The sequence below is a fragment of the Lycorma delicatula genome, chromosome 1, assembly GCF_047948215.1.
Source record: "Lycorma delicatula isolate Av1 chromosome 1, ASM4794821v1, whole genome shotgun sequence".
Taxonomy (NCBI): Eukaryota; Metazoa; Arthropoda; class Insecta; order Hemiptera; family Fulgoridae; genus Lycorma; species Lycorma delicatula.
In genome coordinates, this window is record NC_134455.1 from 214,004,311 (window position 1) to 214,026,433 (window position 22,123).

Genomic DNA, 22,123 nt, shown 5'->3' on the forward strand with positions numbered 1-22,123 from the left:
TGATTGCAAAACCGAGAGTTAAGGCTTGGTACATCTACAACAAGGATGCCGTCGAGGTAAATCTGAAGAAAACGGAGATATTCCTCAATCGTCCGATCTACATAGGATTTACCGTATTGGACATTAGCAAAATGATCATGTACGAATTCCACTATCACTACATGGTGAAAAAGTACGGTCATAATATAAATCTTCTAATGACCGATACGGACAGTCTGATGTATCATATCGTGACCGATAACGTTTACAACGATATTCTTCACGATATCGATCGGTTCGATACTTCAGATTACCCTCGTGATCACGTATGTTTTAGTAATACCAATAAGAAGCGACTTGGTAAATTCAAAGACGAGATGAATGGAAAAGCTATTCGTGAATTTGTCGGACTTCGTGCTAAAATGTATATAGCATTCTACAACAAGAAGGAGAAGAATGTTGCAAAGGGTATTCCTAGAGTATCCATTGGAAAATATCTTAAACACGATCTGTACAAAAAAGTATTTTTAATGATTCCGTTACGTACACAAGCGCGTACGGAATCATAAGCAATTTGCACAATATATTTTCTATTAACAAGACAAAGAAATCACTTTCGCCTTACGACGATAAACGTTACGTATTAGAAAATAAAATCAACACAGTTCCATACGGGCATTACAGTATAAACAAAAAGAAACGTAAACTTCCACCCAACAATGACGACAACACTCCCCAAAAGAGACCAAGAACCGTAAACGAAGTGCTCATAGTCCACGGTCATGACTATTGTAGACCAAGAACCGTAAACGAAACTCTAGTAGCCCACAACCATGACTATTGTTAATTTTTTTATCATGCGGATATATATTGCCTTTCTTTAAAACCATTATGTAAAAACTAAAAAAAATTATGTATGTAATATAAAATAAATTATTGTATCCTATTATATTTTGTGTTATTTTTCTTAAGTAAAAAACCCTACATACCTCCTCATCAAATGCCTGAGAAATAATACATTAAATTCTCTGGTATTGCCCTGCAGATATTTGAGTAATAATTCATAATATTCGTTTACCACGTTGTCCCAATGAAGTGTTAACAGTGAATACTATATATAACGTTTATTTCTATAATGTAAACTTGTTATCTCTGTAGGCGTTCCGTAAAAAGAACTTGTATATTATATGTTATCAATTTCTACAATTAAAACGCAATAACAAGGAAAATAATATTTTTCCTAGTTCAGTTTAAATCCCTTTTACACTATTATAAGAATCAGTAATAAAAAGATTTTTGTTCCAGTGACCAATTATCTATTGTACCGATTCAATCGTTACAAGTGGTGAGGCGGGTAAAATAAAGATCCTTTTCTCCTATTCCTATTCAAACACACAAAATACGGTCAGTACAACAATGAACGTCAAGGCTTCAATAGCTCTTTAGCTATTGAAGCCTGACGATGTAGCTCTTTAGCTACATCGTCAGGCGCGACGAAACTACCCCACAAGACGCGTTGAGTTGAAGGAATAAACGATTTATATCAAAGTGATTTGGTAGAGATGATACCATATGTTAAATCGAACAAAGGTTATATACTGACGATGATAAATTGTTTTTCTAAACTGGCATTCGCCATTCCGGTTAAAAACAAAACCGGTACGGAGATCGCTAAGGCTCTCAAATCCATATTGGATAAACACAAGATGCGTCATTTTCAAACCGATTTGGGGAAAGAGTTTTACAATCCGTCGGTTAAACGACTATTACATTCGTACAATATAAATCGACTATTCTACACCTTAGGATAAAAAAGCATCGATAGTCAAACGATTTAATCAAACACTGAAAATGATGATGTGGAGAAAATTTACCGAACAAGGTACTTATAAGTGGTTAGAATTACTACCGAAGTTGATCGCAAAATATAATAACACCCACCATCGGACTATCGGAATGAAACCGAAAGATGTAAACAAACGAAACCAAGCTGCTGTTTTACAGCGATTGAACACAGTACTCTATCGAAAGCGTTCTTTACCGAAATTCAATGTCGGCTATCAAGTGCTTGTAAGCGAATTTAAAAAGATATTCGCCAAAGGATATTTACCGAATTAGTCGAACGAAATATTTATCGTACATAAGGTTCACGATAATACCCGATCGTGTACTTACACCCTGATTGATATCCATGGTGAGGTGGTGAGTGGTAAATTTTACGGTGAAGAGCTCGCTAAAACCAAGTTACAAATAATGTGTATTTAGTCAAGAAACTCTTACGAAGAAAAGGTGATAAATTACTTGTAAAGTGGCAAGGGTTTGATGGAAAACACAACAGTTGGAAACATAAGGCGGATTTAGTGCGGTGAACTGATCAGTCATAAACATGAGGTTGGAACGTCAACAGGCTGGTAATATTACGCTTGAAAACTTTGACGAATATACAGGGGCCGGATGTGAAGAGGGAAAAAGGACTCGTCATGGTCCTCTTTTGCCGAATACAATTAGATCTATTATCTATGGACCATCTAATTGCGGAAAAACTAATGTTCTATTCAACTTATTGTTCTCCCCCGACGGGTTAAGATTCAAAAATATTTACGTGTTTTCCAAATAGCTGTACCAACCGAAATATAAATTTCTAGAACATGTCATGACCGGTGTTCCGGAGATCGGCTATTTTGCCTATTCTGAAAACGATCATGTGACGGCACCTGACGAAGCGGAACCGAACTCAATAATGATATTCGACGATGTAGCTTGCGAAAAGCAACATAATATTCACAAGTATTTTACGATGGGACGACACAACAACATCGATAGCTTTTATTTGACACAGACATATTCCAGTGCCGGGAAGCACCTTGTACGGGACAACGCAAATATCCTTCTTATATTCAAACAAATCGACCTCAACTTACGTCACATATATCAAGATCATGTAAATACCGATATGAAATTCGATCGGTTTCAAAGTCTGTGCGGTGTTGCATGGAGAAAACAACATTGATTTTTGGTTATGGATAAGGAGAGCGATTTCAACGATTGAGGGTATAGAGTAGGCTTCGATGTTTTTGTTAAAGAGATCAGTTGATAGCCGGTAACAATGGCAAGCATACACACCTACGAGAACGGTATACTGTACGCTAACGCGATACATTTTAGACAAAAACCACAAAACAACTTGTGTTCTAAATATTTTAGCGCCCGTCAGAAGTTTTGCGGCAACTACGTTTGTCGTAAAATGAATTACTGTAAAAATAAAGACCGCCGATGTTGGCGCCATGTAAAAAGAATGAATCGCAACTATCTGTTGGTTGTTTTGTTGATGATTACTAGCGAAGGTAAGATTTTCAATAAGCGTATATGGTTAAAATTTTTAGAAGAATGTGACGAGAACGAGATGCCTATCGAACTGGTGATCTACGATAAAAACATGTTCAACACAACAGTCCGACACGGATGGAACTTTATTTCAAGATTTAGACCCTCTCCGCTCTTGTACAAAAAGCCTTTATTGGAACTTCGAAACCGTCATGCATCTATGGACTACACAAACGTTTACATGCACATGTTGGAATACGGTAGTCGTCTAGAAGGAGCGAGATGCTGTATAGTGATCACGGAACGAACTATTCCGATAAGATCGTCCAAGACGTTGTACCGCTTAGCGTTATCATACGGTAGAAAATGTTTTGTGGACACGGCTTACGGAGTGCAATTTACCGACCAAGTACCGGAAACATTACCGATAAGACGAGGAGGATTACCGTTCGATATCGTGAACAACAGGGCTCAGGCGCTCTTTTCCGGTGAGTTTCCAAACGAAGCGCTACCTACATTGCGGTTATACGCTGATGTGTTCGGATTGAGGTACAACGAACGACGCGAACTGTTTGAAATCCAAAACGAAGATTTACTGCGAATATGCAGGCGCGAAACCGGACGAATTTTGGCCGTTGAATAGCTATCTTTTGCATTTATATTCGGAAGGTGACCGTCATCCTATCAGACGACTTTCCACATGGTACTTGACAAAGGTCCCACAACGCGATCACTCAACGTTGTGGATATTCCACTGTGGGTTGGAAATGTAAAAAGAGCTGTCGTCTTTAAAGACACAAACACAAAACTGTTGATACCGTGTATTGATCAGGGTTTGACGCAATATTACCGCGAATTGTGCAATACCAATCGCCGTCCGATGAGAATGAATGTTTCGTTTCTTACGCAGAACCAAAAAACATGCAGAGTTCTTTGGATCGGTCGAATTAGGATGGTCATCGACTGTTTTCCGATCATTCATAACTACGATGTCGAACATGAATGAGGTCGATTCATCGACGTCGTCTGTAAAGTTGGTAATGGAAATCGATAGAATACGAGATTTGATTAAAAGAAAACATCGCGCTATTACGCAAGGAATAATGGAAACTGATCAAGTGCTACAAAAGCACTTTAAACCGATTGTCAAACCATTACGGGAGCTTAAGGAAACATTTAATCAAAATAAAAATGAAATAAAAGAAAAAGCGGAAATAAAGGAGGAAGAGAAAGAGGATGAGGGTGGAATATCTACACCAACAGTTATGAGAAAACGTTTTAAAACACCAAAACATCGATTCGTTAAACCTACACACCCATCATCACCAGGTGAAGGGTAAAATATTATTTGGATCTGATCGTAACGGATAGAAATAGGCAAATTGACAACGTATACGGTGTAAAAAATATAAACGACCAATGGACGATTGGAAACCACAATGTTGTTTTTAAAGGAAATAATATTGCAATCGGTATGAAATCGTATAACGGATCCGAAGGCTTATTCCAACGGATATTTTTGAAGGAACCCAAAGGCTATACTATAAGAGACTTGGATAATTATAAAAAAATATTAGAAACAACTGAGGCGCATAAAAGCCAAAATAATGGACGCGTAATATCCAGTAGATCATTCAAGTACAATAATATTATTAAAGAGTTGTTTCCCCATCCGAGACGACTAGATAGTCAAGAGGAAGAAAGTCCTATAACCGGTTCAGGACTGATTATGAGGGCGAAGAAAACAGTAAGACCAGGTTTCGTGTACTGGGACGATCCGAACGAACTTTGCGATTGACTTCGTCTATTAGTAGCCTCTAAGCGTGGAGGTCATACTGGTCATAATAACGAAATCGTGGCCATTGTAGAAGAATTGCAAGAAACTGGATACATAAAGGAGGGTAGAGGAAACATTTTATTTTAATCAGTCTAAAGATGAGTATCGACAAGTTCGGACGTTTTCGTGGAGGATCGATTGGTAACAGACCACCACCTACGCGGGTAATCGAAACGTTTGATAAAACCACCGATGGAAATTACAATATTAGAAAAAGGAGGTTGTGCAACGTGGGATGTTCGATAGAGGATGATGATGCTACCACTTTCGGTTTTACGAACAAGATTTACGTAAAGCAGAGCGATTTGGTAAATCGATACATACCTTCAATCAACAACAACGAACTTCCCTTTTCAAATAAGCGTTTGGGTGATGGTGAACCTATCGAAAAAACGATGCCGTTAACCTCAATTATTTACATAACAACTTGTTTAGTGAAAAGAATATTATTGATATGAAAGGAGGCGTCCTGATGAATTCTGGAGAGGCGATAAGAGCAAAGGATCTTGTCACAAGGTGGTATGTTGGTCAAAGGGAGTTTCGCATAAAAAAAGATATCGATGATAGTTGTTTGTTTAGAAAAGATGGAATAGTAGATGTCAAAGGAAGCATTGTTACCAACGCTAGAATACCAGTAGAGTCATCAGATCTAACTACAAAAGAATACGATATGGAATATCTGTTCAGATTTTACAGATTTATAATGCAATATTTAGAGGATTTTCCTAATTATCAGAATTATCATAATGTTGATCGAGACGCCTTTATGCAACTTTTAGACAAAGCCAGGGTACCAAGCAAACAACAGTCTGACGAAAATGGAATACAAGATTTAGACAATGTTAAAGTGGAGTTACAAATAGACACCAACCGAACACAGATCTAGAAAAACGCATTGAAGATAAGGGGAAGGAGAATTTGACTAAGAATGAGGTTCGTCTACCAATCACAGATACGACGAAGGAGGATGTGAACAAAAATATGATACGCTCTCCGATCACGGATTCAAACAAAGATGCGTCGAAGAAGAAGGAGGATGTTAATAAAAATATGATACGACCACCGATCACGGAATCAATGTAAGATGGTGGAACATTGTAAATGGGTTCATTGTCTGTCCGACATGGAAAGAGTGAGAAGGTCAAAACGTTCTCTTGTTCGAAAGGGTAAGGTGAGAAGATCTAAACGAATAGCCAGTCTTAAACGAGGCGGAGGACTGTTAACATCTCTAACGACAGGAGCTGCTGGTGCGTTAGGATCTTATATCGGTGATAAGGCATTAAAAGGTGTCAAAAAGGTTGTGAGTAAAGTTTTAAACAAAGGAATCGATTTATTGCCAGTAGAGCTACATATTCCGGGTTATCAGTACTGCAGGCCCGGAACGAATTAAAAAAAACGATTAAAGAGAGGTGACCCTGGTGTAAACAAGTTGGACACGGCTTGTAAAGAACACGATATCGCATACGCTACGTACAGTGATAACGAAAACAGAGCGGCTGCGGATCGTAGATTAGCCGATAGCGCTTGGGAAAGATTAAAGCTAAGGATTTAGCTGGATATCGCAGAAAATGCTACCGCATTAGCAGTTACAAACGCGATGAAGTTAAAAGCAAAAACTGGTGGAAGAGTAAGAAGACAAAGAAGACGATCAAAAAGGAATAATATAAAACGTCTTGTTGAAATGATAAAAAGAAAAGCAAGCACTGCAGGGCAGGGATTATACCTTAAACCCTACCATTTGACCGGATCGGGGATTGGTGGTAAAAAAACGCCAACGACGTCGTCGTCGTCGTTGTCATCGTCTCCAATAAAGGGAATACCAGTGTGTCCGCTATCGAATATAGAATTGATATGGTACGCGAGAAAACTAAATATAGCCGATTTTCGAGGAGTCTTCATGTTGGACGCATTACCCAAAAAACCAAAGACTAACGAGTCTGCGATAATTAATCTTGATCGTAGTACCGGCCATGGAACACACTGGGTATGTTATAGAAAACGTAGACGGATGGTGGACTATTTTGATAGTTTCGGTAATTTACGTCCACCTAACGAATTGATGCGTTATTTTCCATCCGATGCGATTATAAATTTCAATTATAAAAGCAGACAGACTGTAAACACGGTTATCTGTGGACATTTATGTCTTGAATTTCTCAGTCGTGATTCGTCAGCCTACAGGTAAACATGTTCTGCATAAGTGGAAATACGTCGTTATTAAACGCTACGATCTTTCCACCATTGGATTTGTCTGATGGCGAATGGGAATTGGCATTGGTAAACCTAACCACATATAACTCGATTCCGAATATCGAAGAGGGAATCAACAACACAATTATTGTCGTCCCAAAGAAACCTAAAAAACCATTAAACTGACGCTACCGACCGAATCGTACGAGGTGGACGATATCGCTAAACGATTGAGCGATGAACTCAAAGACAAACACCAAATAGATTTACTTATGCAACCGAATAACAATACGTTAAAATGTGAACTTAAATGCATCGCTGTGATCGATCTGACGTCAAAAGATAGTCTGGCACCGTTGTTGTCTGGGTTTGAAAAACTAATCTAGCGGCGGATATATGGCACGAGTCATCGAAGCCGGTCGCCATTAACAACGTGAACACCGTACGGGTCGAATGAAACCTTATACGAGGCTCCTACACGACCGGATCAGAAGAATACATGTTGCAGGAATTTACGCTAAGCGTTCCGCCTGGTTTCAAAATAATCGATTCACCGAAGAATATAATATATCTACCGGTGAATACAAAAAACTTAAACGAGATCTCTATAAAGTTTACCGATCAGGACGGAAAACTGATAAATTTCCGCGGTGAAACCGTAACGGTGAGATTGCATTTACAAAGGAAAACCAACCGATGGGGTTAATATACAATAGCGGTGGTAGTAGTAGTAGCGAAACGACACGCACGCCGATCAGTCTTCGTGCAAACACCAAAGCGTTAACATCGCGTAACGTGTTGTTTCTTTGAAAACTTGGTTTTACAGTTTTGGTGAACCGTAATGGCAGGAGTGAATGTGTTAAAAGTCGATGAAAGTGTTTCTTTCGACAACACCATCACCTAGTACGAATATCACACTCATCTACCGTACGCTTACAACTTAATGTCAATACCGTCGACTTACAATAACAATGATGAAATCCGGATACCGATACACCAACAGGATGTGTACACGTTACCGCATAAAAGCTATTTGATGGTCGAAGGGAAGCTAACTACTAAGGCAGGCGATAACAAGGCAACAGAATCGTGGTTAACAAACAACGCGATACCGTTTCTCTTCGAGGAGATACGATACGAGATAAACGGAACGGAGATGTCTCGTACAAAAGTTAGGAATAACGACAACGATAAAAAAACATCTTATCGTTGCGTAAAAGCGAAGAAAATATTTTGGAAAACTTCGGGTGGAAGTTCAAAGCGTCGGATAAATTCAATTTGGAAGAACACACGGGAAGATTTTGCTTCTACGTACCGCTGCGTATGCTGATGGGTTTCGCCGAAGACTACAAACACATATTATTGAACGTCAAACAAGAATTGATTTTACTTAGATCTTCCAACGACGTGAACGCACTAATATCTTCCAAAGAAGCACCCGATTCCAAGTTGAAAGTGACTAAGGTAGCGTGGAAAATTCCATATGTTCATGTTGCCGATACAATGCGATTGGAGTTGTTGAAAGTAGTAGAACGAGATAGACCGTTAGCGATAGCTTTTCGTACATGGCAAATCCACGAATATCCGGCACTACCACAAACAAACATACATCCATGGACAGTAAAGACGTGTGCGCAAACGGAGAAACCGAGATACGTGATATTCGGTTTACAGACGGACAGAAAATATAAAGCTACAAAATCACTGACGCTCTTCGATATGTGCGAATTGGTAAACGTTCGTCTGTATTTGAATTCACAATACTATCCGTACGACAGTCTACAGGGTGATGTGAATATGATGTATGAAATGTTCGCCAGCTTTCGGTCCGGTTATTACAACAAACCGGAGGACGGTGTCCCGCTTACAGTTTGGCAGATTTCAAAGCCAGTGTACTGCTAATAGTTATTGACTGTTCCCTTCAGAACGAATCGCTTAAAACAGGAACAGTAGATGTGCGTATCGATTTCGAGACCAAAAACAATATACCCGCCCACACGACCGCCTACTGTCTCATTTTACATGATAGCATCGTCACATACACTCCGCTTACGGGAATAGTGAAAAAGGTTATGTAATGACGGAAACGTTTACATTTGATGATGAAAAAAAGGGAGGTGGGAACGATGAACGTTCAACATCACGATGGTTGTGGTGGTGGTCGTTTAAGTGGTGGTTAGTAACGTTGGGCTTAAAACAGGCTTATTAATCGGATTACTTTTGTCAGTATTATTTAACATCTACCCGGTACCATGTCCGAATATGAAACCGATAAGATGTAAAATTATTTTTTCTTCGTCATAGCCGTCGGTACCGTTAATATGGTGTAATTCATCGTCCGTGGAAGCGTTGTCCATTTTTTACAACACTACCGGACCATCATCTTAAAAAAACATGTCTGCTGATACTGTTAGCAACATCACTGCATCACTACCTTCAGAGAAAGCAAGGGTGTTACCAACGGTTCATGTTGCTAATACGAGATTCTCATTAGCTAACGTAACGTTACACGCATTGAAGAAAACCAAAGTGAATGTTACGTCATCATTAGCTTCAGCGAAGGCAACAGTGTTACCAATAGTAAACGCTACTAATACCAATATCTCATTACCTAACATAAGGTCACATGTACATAATGTTGATGATGACTATGATGGATTTTTAAAAGAGGAAGAAGAAACTGTGGAGGGGGTTACCCCCACCACTTCTACTTTGAAAGTATAAAATGGCTTAATCCAACTGCGTGCATACAAATCAGTAGTTGATCGCTATCCGTCATGGAAGGAGGAGGTTCTTTTTCGCCAGACGACACTCAATCCTTTCTACTCATGGAAGAAACTTTACATAACCTCAAAAACCAACCAGAAGTTACAAAGTCGGCTGAGAAGGAGGTGAAATCGAAACCAACGAAGATCCGCAAAAGGAGAAATCTGCGTAAAAAATCTTATGATAAACCTGAACAGACGATCACAAAGACCAATAAAAAGAAGAAGAACAAGAAGATGGATAAGGGGGAAGGGAAACGGAGGGGTATCCCCCACCACCAACATTGTGATTTCGGAGACATCGTCGGTGGTTACACATCACGGAGACTTCATTCACGGCTGAGCGTTCGTCATGGAACGAGTTATGAGTATCACGGCTTTCTCGGCAAACGAGGTGAGTTTATAGTTAAGGAACTTGCTGTTGTCGGTAATGGATGCTATACGATTCTTCATTTTCGATCACTGTACCCAAAGTCCGAGATGTCATCTAAATACAAACGGATGGCCGGATGGTTGGAGAGAAATTTTCACAAAATCGATTGGAATTACGGCGAAGTCGTATACAACGACGATATCATGAAGGCGTTATGTTCGCAGTTTGCCTCGATATACACCAAAGGACTGGAGAAAGTGGAATTTTTGCGTCGGTTTCTTAACGATGTTCGTCAGATACCGGTCGACGCACCGAAACTGAAATTAAACTTTATCGTAAATTGTCCGTACCACACCGCGCACAAGACGAGTGGAAAATGTGCGTTACATTCCTGTTGTTTCTACATGGAGTGGTTGAAGTTGTGTAAAAAGCCGTTGGATCTTGTGAGGGAAGCCGATCGATTGCGTTCGTTTGTGAACACAAACGCAGAAAACAAAGAGGAATTGGCAACAAACGGTTATTACTATTCCTTTAACGAATTATGTGTAAAATGTTGTTGGTGTAACGAAAGGATGGATGTGCATCATCACTCAACTCGTTGTCAAGACTGCATCAAGGAAAACGTACCGCTTTCGTTTGAACATGTTGTTCCACGTGGAGAAACGCTGTAGAGCTCAGTCTGCAAGATGTTGATGAATCAACATCTCTGGTTAGAGATCTCAATTATAGTAATAGGCTTCCATCTTGGTTTTATGCCAGGAATATTATTTATGCTTGCACTGATCACTTAGAAAAATTTGAAAAAAAGTTAAAAAAATGAAAAAAATATAAAAAAAAGATTCGAGTGTTTTACAGTAGGCCTATTGGGGAGAGATTTCACTCGTGTAAAAAAAATCTCAACGCGCCACGGTTACTACCTCGTGGGTGGTATGGAAACGTAACCAGATTTAAAGACCTTCCGATGTATAATTCCATCCGCAGTTTAGCGATGGATGTTGATATAGCCTCATCGATGTGGACGATTAGATTTTTTCCGAATCGACGCGTAAGAACGTTGCGTCATCTTATGAAACTGACAACCGCTGCCTTTCCACACGCAACAACTATAACCGCAGACGTAGACCGTTTTAATACCGTTAGAGTGGTTTTCAATTACGACGCTACTTACGCTGAACTCTACAACGGATTACAAGAATATTTAGAAAGTTTAAAAATCGATACCGTAGACGGAATGTGTAGACATTATATACTAACGGTTCGATTTCCGATTTCAATAATTACAGAAACTGAGACTTTACCAAATACCATACTTTTAGGAATACCGTACAAAACACACATTTAAGATATTGAAAATGAACTGACAGATATGATAGATTGGATTGTGAGCGAGTGTGATATGTGCATATTTTTGACAAAAAAAATAAAAAAAACTTAACGAAAGAATCGCAAAGACCAATCGTAACTTGAACGATTACAAAGAGATATTGTTTTTCTGTAAAAAATTATCGGATTTGTATTAGCGATGGAGACTTTTACCGATTCGGTTAACGAATTGAAGTTTATTGCATCGTATATTTGTAAATATTGTTTTATGACGCTTGTCACTCACTCTGTTCACTGTGGAGGTGGTGATGATGATAAAACACATGCTATCGATTGTAAGAAATTCGACTATTGCACACACTTATTACCATCTTGTGGAACCTGTTAGCGAGCCCGACACTGCCTAGGCGCCTGTAAATGGATTTCCTCCACCTCATAAAAAAAAAGAAAAAAAAGGTTGATATCTATTCGCTTCAACATACATTCCTTTGTAACTGATTTTAGTTCATTTCGCTTATCCAATGCAGACGTGTAAATAAAAAAACTGGGGTCATCATTTCTCTGGATGGACATAGATCCGAGCATTACCTGTTTAAACCGCCTTTCGATTACTACGATATATTGTCGCAAGCTACCAGAGCCATAATACAGAACTTACAAAAAGAAATGGTCACAATTGGAACGCGGGTTTTGTTTCGTACTCGAGGTTGACATCGAGCCTCGCGAATCTAGAACCTGATGCATGATGTACGTGAAAAGCGTGGACAAAAAGATGGTGCTAAAATCGAATCTTAACGACAAACGCGTCAAGTTAGCGGATCAAGAGGGATACGATTGTCCTCCGATCAACATCTTCACCTGTAAAACGGATAGAATCTGCCCTTTCGGCGAAGATTATAACTGCGCAATGGAAAAAGCTATATGGCTGGACATCGTTTTCATTTCTAGATTTAACACCTTTTCTCCTCTAGATAATAAGGTTCTCGGCGGTATATTTAATAGTATGACTGAGCCCAAACGATCATTTCATGTTCAAGAGCGGTGAAGCGATGATCCTGTTCTTCATATTTTCGCGGTCGTCGCCGACGTGTTCAACCCAGGTCAGTTTTTATTAGACTACGGTTTCCTCAAAGGCTATAATACGAATCTGACGGATGAAAAAGCGATTGAAGGCGCCGTGAGGCTGTTTCAAGAATTTTACCGGCTGCTGGTAGACGGAGAGGTGAACAATGAGACTGAAGCATTTATGTACGCGCCCAGGTGCGGCGTACCGCACCTGACACCGTACGCTGTCTCAGGATGACTTCCTGGATTGCTACTTCTTGTATGTAAATTGGACAGTTATTGTTGAGTGATGTTCGTAGTAATTGACGCACACAGGTTGGTCCCTGCCTGGGTCAGGGTGCAATGGCTTACCACACATACATACACAGACTTTTTCCTTGTATTTCGCGCTGCTGTATGTCCAAAATATCGCTGCTGTATGTTTCTGGCACCCAAAATATCGCATCGGAGTTGGTATGAATGGACGAACATCAAATCGGTGAAAATCAGCTTTTATCTTCTACGGACACTTGGGTCATTTGAATGTCAGGACATGTGAAGCAGAGAGTACAACTTCTCCACTGCTTCATGTATTCAGTTTTTGACAGGCAACAACTCCTTGTTGATGAAGATTTTCAGCAGTTCATTCTTCTGTGCAGTGTAGCAGTTCCCAACAAAACCCTTGGAACTATTTAAAGTATTATGTTGGACAATTTCAATGTCAATGAGTACCATCTTCTTTGCTTTGAGTAGCCGTGATGACTGTATTATTTGTTGAGATCGTTGACGATCTCAACAAATAATACTTTTTTAATTTTAATCTTTTGTAATTTTAATTTCTCACGAGTCACATTTCAGCAAAGAAATATCCAAATCAAACATTACAAAATTTGCACAAGTTTTAAAAAAAGCTTTTTTTGAGATTTAAAGCATGTTTCTCTCCCAACCATACCATTTAAGAAAACAGTTTTTTTGTGGTTTGATCACATTCATGTGAAAATAATCATTAAGAGTTAAAATTTAAAAAAAATTCTACTTTGAATCTGTTGTTTACTTCAGAATCTATGATACATAAAACTTTTCTTAAAGTTCCTTCTGAATCCATTAGATGTTATAATTATTTTTTTTTTATCATACTTATCACTGTTGGTACTAGATGTAGGTAATGCAGTAACAATTACCTAGGTGTTAATGTTATAATGTAATTATAAATAAATTATTTGTTAGCAGTTATTAGGCCACTGAAAATTATATTTTTCTTTATTAAAATTTTAGATGAGATATAAATTTGTCACCAAAAGCTTCCTCAAGATCTTATTTTTCTAGGAAACTGTCATTCTTTGGTACTATTTTTTGTCTAGTCAAGTCCCAATCCTTGAGAATTACAAAATATTTTTTTGTGTTTTACAGTACTTCAAGAAATTATGCTAAGCCCAGGCATGAATTAAACATTAAATAAAATAAGCACATGCATATGTAATTGGGCATCACAGAATTTCTGCTTTAATTAGATGATGAATTAAATTTAAATTACTTTTTGATTAGTTTTTCATTCTTTTTTAACTTTTCTTACTGTTATCTACTTTGTTTCAATAAATAATGACATGTAGAAGACCTCAGAAAATTCTAACCATGTGCATAACAGGTAATCACATGCTTGACACCGTAAAAAAAATGTTACACCATATTATCATTCATGAAATTTTCTGGCATTGTCATTGCATCAGAAGGTGTAATAATTTATATAAACATTTTATTTGTTATTTTCCTGTGTGTTTTAGGTTTACTCTAATAAATTATGCCTTACAAAAGGCTTCACATGCAAATACAAAACAAATTACTTGGTTGGTGCAGAAATGCACCTTCGGTGAAAGGACTAGCTTTTGCAGAAGGGCAGATCTGATTAAATAAGAGTTAAAGCACAGAAGCAAAAGATTCAGCTGCAAGGTGGAAACTAAATTGTTCATATGATTCTGCCTGTGCCTGTGATATACATTGCTGTGTTGATTTCCACTAATATTTAAACAAAATAATATTTAACAAATACTGACAACCAAGATGAAACGTGTTCAACTAAGTGGTGCACAAAAGTGAAAACTATCAAAAAAGACTTTGGAATTTGAATCTAAGACTGCAAAGCTGGCTGATTTCTTCACACAATTTCTATAACATGATATACCAATTCCTGATCAGAACCAATGAACATCATCAAAAGGGGACAAACCCACTTATTCAGAGGGGACAAATAGACAAATTCCTGTTAAGTCCCATGCATCATCTCCTCTGTAATGAAAAATGAATAAGACTCTCACGTACTTCTTTCTCTCAAAGTAAGTAAGTTGTTATATATATTATGTTAGCTTTGACCAGCTGCTATTATATTTTATTACAATAATTTAAAACTATACTGTTCGTTATTCAAAAAGATATACATTCATGTAACTAGCTTTTTTTTATCCTTTTTTAAACACTGTGGGGATGACTGTTAATCGGCTAAAAAGACGTTGCCTTGATCGTGCCCATGTGACACATAACTAGGTAGTATACACAATATTAAACAATGTAATATTAATTTACTAAGAAAGGTTAAATTAACTTAAACTGTAAAAATGATTGATATTCAATAAAGGCTTATGCCTTTATTCAATAACCAATAAAGGAGATTCAATAAATTTCCTTTACTGAATTAAATCTCTTTTATTGAATTATGGATGAACAAGAAATTTATTTACAAAAAATAATGAATCAGTAACAAGTAACAATGTTGGATAATTAACAAAACCAAGGTATTGCACCAAGGCTGTGGTTATTCAAACATTATTTTTTGGTCCTCTGACCACAGATTTGAAATCAATATTCATTATCTTTATATAAGTCATTGATCTTATATTCCCGCCCAACACTAGGAAAGAATTCATGGATTATGTGACCTTCTTCTTTGCCCACGTATGAACCCCAGATGATGTTGCAGGTTATGTGTATCGCGTTTATAGATGAAATATTGACCTGCCTGTGAGATATGTACATTTTCTTTGCAGGTAGCATCACCTTGTCAAATCCCAAAAGAGTTAGAGTAGAGTATGGTTTTGTAAAATCCATAATTTGCAATGATAGGAGACTAAACTACGATCTTAGATTCTTCCAAGTTTAACTTCCGCATATGTGTATAAATGCTATCTCTGCATAAATGTTGAAGAGAAAGGGTGATAAGATGCATCACTGTCTGAATTCTTGGCCAGCTTTGAACTAATGAGTGCTTCCATATACTGTTCGAACTGTGTGTGCAGCCATTCCAGCAGTGGTGTAATACGTTGGTTGTTGTAATAGCATACACTAAGTAACTGCCGGATAAATAAACTGTGGATAATTTACACTTCCTTTACATAATTTACTTTTAAATTTACATTGAATTTGAACATAAGAATACTTTGTTAGTTAAAAAAAAAAAAAAAAAATACTTTCATTTAAATTAAATTTATTTCTTTTTTTTAATAATTATATTTAAAATAACAAAGTAGTGCTGGAGATACATTGATTATAAACTGTTCACCTCTTTTGGATTTTTAATAAATATTCTATAATTTTTCAGTTTTTTCTAAAATCAGTACTTATAATACCAGTATATTGTATTTTTTTATAATCAAAAACCAACTTGAAGTGAGAATTGCAGGGTACCAAATCTGATAAATATGGTGGGTGTGGAGTAGCTTCAAATTTCAATTTCACAAGATCCTCAGTGGTTGCAGATGATGTTAGAGCATTATCATGTTGCAAAATTATCAGCACCACTGATTGTTGATACTTGACACACACTTCTCTTAAGGTATTTTATCATCTCTATGTATTATTTTGAATCAGTTCATCCCCTCCTTTAGGTCCTTCTCATCAGTCACAGTAAGTGGTTAACCACAGTAAGGTTCACTTTACCAACTTCTAAAGCACAAAGTTATATTATCAAACTACTCACAGTACTTTGATCAACAGTTTCATCATCATAAAGGGCTTTTAGTGATATGAATGTCACTGGAATTTACTTTTTCTGCTATTAAAAATTAAGTCACTGCAAGTTTGTTTTATACGTGCAGTGGTGTAAGTGTTTTAGATGTTGTTGAAATAGCAAGCTTGCTATACTCCTTAAAATGGTAACAGAAAATGAGAGGGCATGGGGTCAATGAGATTTGGAGTTTTAAGTAGGGGAATTAAACTAAAAGTTGGCAAACCATCACATGCAGCATTTTCTTCTCCGGTTATATTCCATTGTGCATTACATTAATTCCAGTATGCCTCTCATACCAATATTATTTACTTCGTAGAAATTTTAGTAGACAGTTAAAAGTACAGTTTTAATTTGGATGCAGGTTTAACTGGCTTTTTGGTATTGCCAATTACAAACCCTTCTCAATCTCAACCCACTTCCAGAATTGTTTCTCTAGAATATATTAGTTATTTTTAAACAATGTTCTTCTTTTATTCAGATTTTATTTATCATACAATCAGTGATTTTAAAGCAGTAATACAATACATGGTAATTGCAAATGTTAATTTTACAAAAACAAATATTCTTAAAAAAATACTAATTATTGAAACAAATTAAATAATTGTTATTGATATTTACAAAAGAAAACTTATTACAATAATTCATTGTTCAATATTTTTATTGCCCTTTGAAAAATAATTATGAACATTACACAATATACATCCCAATAAATTTTATGAACATTGATCATCTCAAAGCAATCTCTTCCGAAAATAATGGTTCACATTTCATTGCACAGTAGAAGAATACAACAAAACGCACTACTTCTTAGACCTGAGGATATTAAAAATAAACAATGAACACATCTTGAGTGTTTATGCAGATCCCTGATAACTGATAATTACACTGAACTCAATACAATAAAAACCTATTCCATCCATATATCAATGGATATGTACCTAATAGAGCATATGGTACATAATGCTAATATATATCAATAAATTTCTGATAGAAAACTGTCAACATTTTCACAGTATATAGTTTTGAATTGTTTTAAAAATTACAAAAACAAATTATATTAGATATTTCCAATGTTCTTTATTTATAAATTTAAAAACTAATAATTAATAAAATTAAAAACTAAAAACCAAAAAAGTAGATTACAGAATAAAATTATTGCATTTTACAACTATTGTTAAATAATGAACTCTCAATTCTAAATGTATTATGCATTTCTCTTTATTTTAAATCAGATGCTAATATTCAAAATATGTTTTGTTTATCTTGATTTATTTTATATAATTTATTATCAATATTTCATTATAATTTGCATAACTTTTTTCTGTGTAAAGTTTAGTGATGTTGCTCTTCATTATTTTTGTTATAATTATGATTCATTTTTACTCATTCTATCACCTATTTGTTTTATTATATTTATTATTGTATTTAGTTTATCTATCAGTGAACTACTGATAGATAAACTTAATATAGCATATTACATTTATATGCTGTATTGTTTAGTTTATAAATATATTCTATGTTTTTAATAGGTCCAACTGAAATTTAGATAATTGATAACTGTTTGTTATAGTAACTCCATCAATTATAGCACATAAAATTAATTTGATGTGATCAGTCTGAAAATTTAATTGCAAAGAGTCATTTGACAAACATCTACATTTTAAATATTTACCCAAATTTTCAATATTGGTAATGAAGATGGATAGTGGGTCATCATCAAGTTCAGTATCCTCATAAGCATTTGTAAGAGAGTAAAGCAATTTTGTTTATTTCACTGTAAGATTGAAATAAACAAAATTATTTGTAACACGGAACTTTAAAAAAGGTAATCCTATAGGACCTGGCTGAAAAGCAAGGGGTCAAAAGGGACTCATTTGTTTTACTAAATTTTTATTTATTTTTTTAACAAATATACTCTAAATACAGTACAGTTTTAATAATAAAAGCTGTCATTCAGTCAAGGGGTCAAAACTGGGACTCTTTTTTTTTGAAATTTTGATTTTTTTCTCAATTGTACTTCTAATACTGTGTAATTTTTAAGTTAAAAACATAATGGGTAATAGAAGCCCATTTTTTTTTTTAATTTTGATCTTCTCAATTGAACTTTAAATTTTGCATAATTAAGTGATTAATATTTAAGAACCCTATGGCTTATTTGAAATTAAAATCTGTCAAACTTAAAATTTGGTAAGTTATGCAATTCAATTATATATATCATTGTGATCATAAAAGACAGCTGTTGTCAGTTAATAAAACACCTGTATAAATAAAATTTACATATACACTGCTTATATTGTTGTAGGGGCACATTTTCACTATCTAGGGATTATATTCTCTTAAAGTCCAATACTTAAATATTGCACTTTCAAAATAAGTACTTATTTTTCTTTTAAAGAAATAAATTCACTGTCTTTAATAAATCCACTTTTTCACTACATAGAGACAATAAGGGCTTTGACTTTTTGTTATAAAGATTATAAGTAAATTTTAGATACATTGGGTCTGAATTTAATTTTTGGTTACATGAAATTGGTTATAAAAGAAAAGAACTAAATTTAAATTTAAATACAGCAGTAATATTTTTTATTAGTATTATTAATTATTGTTAAAAGATACTAATTTTTTTTTTATATGGCTTTCCAAATTATTGCAAGATATTCATTTATTCCAAAATTTTCCCAATATTTTATTGCTGGAATAGGATGCTACTGGGCATCTCCCACAAAATTTAATTACATCAATTACAATTGATGTAAATTACATATACACATTTTTTTTAGATGAAAAGTACGTAAAATTTTATTTCATTAATAACTTCTGATATTATTTCATTTTTTTTCTTGTTATTGTTATTAATGAATTGTTATTTATTGTAAATATTGTTTTTTACAATGAGAGGTTAATAATTATTATTAATAAATCAATATATTAAATTTAAAAAAAAATTTAATAAAAAAAGGAGATGAAGTCTGATTCAAACCAATGTCCCTTGCAAAATCCAAATATTTCATTAATTAAAATTTTATTTGGCTATAACTCTGGAACCAATGATAATAAGTATCACTTATGATATATTGTTGAAAAGTTCTCAATGAAGGCTTGTTACTGCAGTTACACGTTTAAAAAAAAAAAATTAACAATAATAACAAAATTTCAATAATATTCTAATTTTAAACATAAACTACTGCAAAATATTGATATAAGTTAAGGAAAAAGTTTATTAAAGAAAAAAATAGTATTGTAGTTCTATAAAATAGGGCTGTTCTGCACCTAAGATTTTACAATAAAATGACTGTAAATAGCATTTGTTTCATTTACGTTTGTACATTGTAAATCTATTACTTATTTTCATTCAACTTTTTGATGCAAATTAAATTTTTTTTATGTCTAAGTTTTATTTTTTTAAATTCAAAATAAGTTAAGTCAATAACCTTTAACAAAACTCACCCTGAATTTTCCATCAGCAAATGTTGCATTATAAGTTGATAAGTAGTGGAAAGTACAGTTTTCACAATTAATGCTGAACCTCCTCTGTAGAGTCCCATTAATCCTTATTTCTTAATTATCTGTGTCAAAATGTTGATAGTTGTTTTAATATCTTTTTTTATGGTCTGATTTGCCATACTTGCATTAAATTCTTCATCATTTCTAACAAGAAAATCACTGATGCAGCTCTACGTAAATAAATTATATCACAATTCAACCTCTACTCAGTTTAAATACTCACATTAATTTTGTCCTTTTGTTGAGGCTGCTTAAAAGAGCTGAAGCTACCTAACTAATGTTTAATGCCCCCCAAAGTTTGTTCACCAAGTCAGCAGGCATATCTTCACCATTAATATATCATTTATCATCTTCACCATTTAATATATCATTTAAATGATGTAAATTACAATTCCCCTTTGCCAAGAGACCGTGACTTCTCTTAAGTAATTATTGTTGAGTGTGGAATAAAGAATACTCCTTAGAACTCGTGTACAGTCCAGTGATAGAGATCTTGTCTCAAAGGATTCTTAATGAGAAGCTAGTTTTCCCCTGAGCTTGCAGATTGGATAGCCCAGCCAATCATCTATCAATTGGTCATTTTTTTTTAAAATTGGAAAAATCTTGTTGCGATATACTTTAGGTGACTAAAATACTTGGTTAGGGTCTAGGCCATTGAAGCCGTTGTATGAACTTCAGAGACATTCTGTCTCTCAAATCCTGTGTTCATACAAGGACCTTCCTTCATGAGAAATATTCCCATTCATTCTTTTTCTAAATGGAGAACTTCTAGCTCTTCAGAGTAGGGTAGCGCGTCATTACCGAGGTTCGACTGGCTTCGACAGAAACAAGGTTTTCCACAGATTCCTGTTTGACCACAAGTTACTTGTTGAATACCACATCCTCTTCGACATGCCCCTTCAATTCTTCATGGCAGCTGGCATTCCACCAACAAATCGGAAGAGAATGTTGACCTTATAATTTTATAAAGATTCCTTTCTGATGAGTTAATATCGCAATAATTTTCCTTCAGATATTTTCCTATTTTTTTATTATTAATTTTTTGTAATTAGTGAAGACAGTATGCATACTGAAAAGGCATTTCTATCAAAGAAAAAATTGAATTTGTTGCTTTATACTAATTCTCCCATCTTTTCTTTTGAATATAACACTTGCAAGGAATCTGAGGTATAAGCGCCTCTAGTCAGAGTTACTTTATCCAATGATAATGATTTTGTTAATTATAGGCAGCAGTATGCATTGATAATGGCATCTGTGGGTTTTAGTGAAGGTATCTTTGGTGAAGACTTGTCAGCTTCAAAATAATCTTCCATCACCTCCACTAGGAATTGGCATGCTGATATGCAACAATATATTCAGTTCAATGGAAAAAAAAACAACAGAAAAATGTCTCATGCCCACTTTCTCTCGTAAGCTTGGCATGGAATGGTCATTAAAAAATAAGTTAATAGATTCTTGTAAATGGCTGTGCCATTTTCTAAGTAAAATTTTTCTTTGTGTCAGTCACCGCATAAATTCATTAATTAACTTCATAAGTTTAAGATTTGCACTTGGGTTATAATGTATCATGGGAAAATCTTTTTTAGTGTATTGGAAATTTCAAGCCAACCAGAATTAGAACAAGAAATCTTCCAAATGATGGGTTGATATCCCCTACCATTCTGCCAATCACTTGATCTATAAATGCGGAGTAACTTATAGACACAATTCAAGTATTTATTACCTTTTACTCAAATGAATAGTATTTATAGTGGAAAATATGACTTCAGAGCAGAGAATATTGGTAT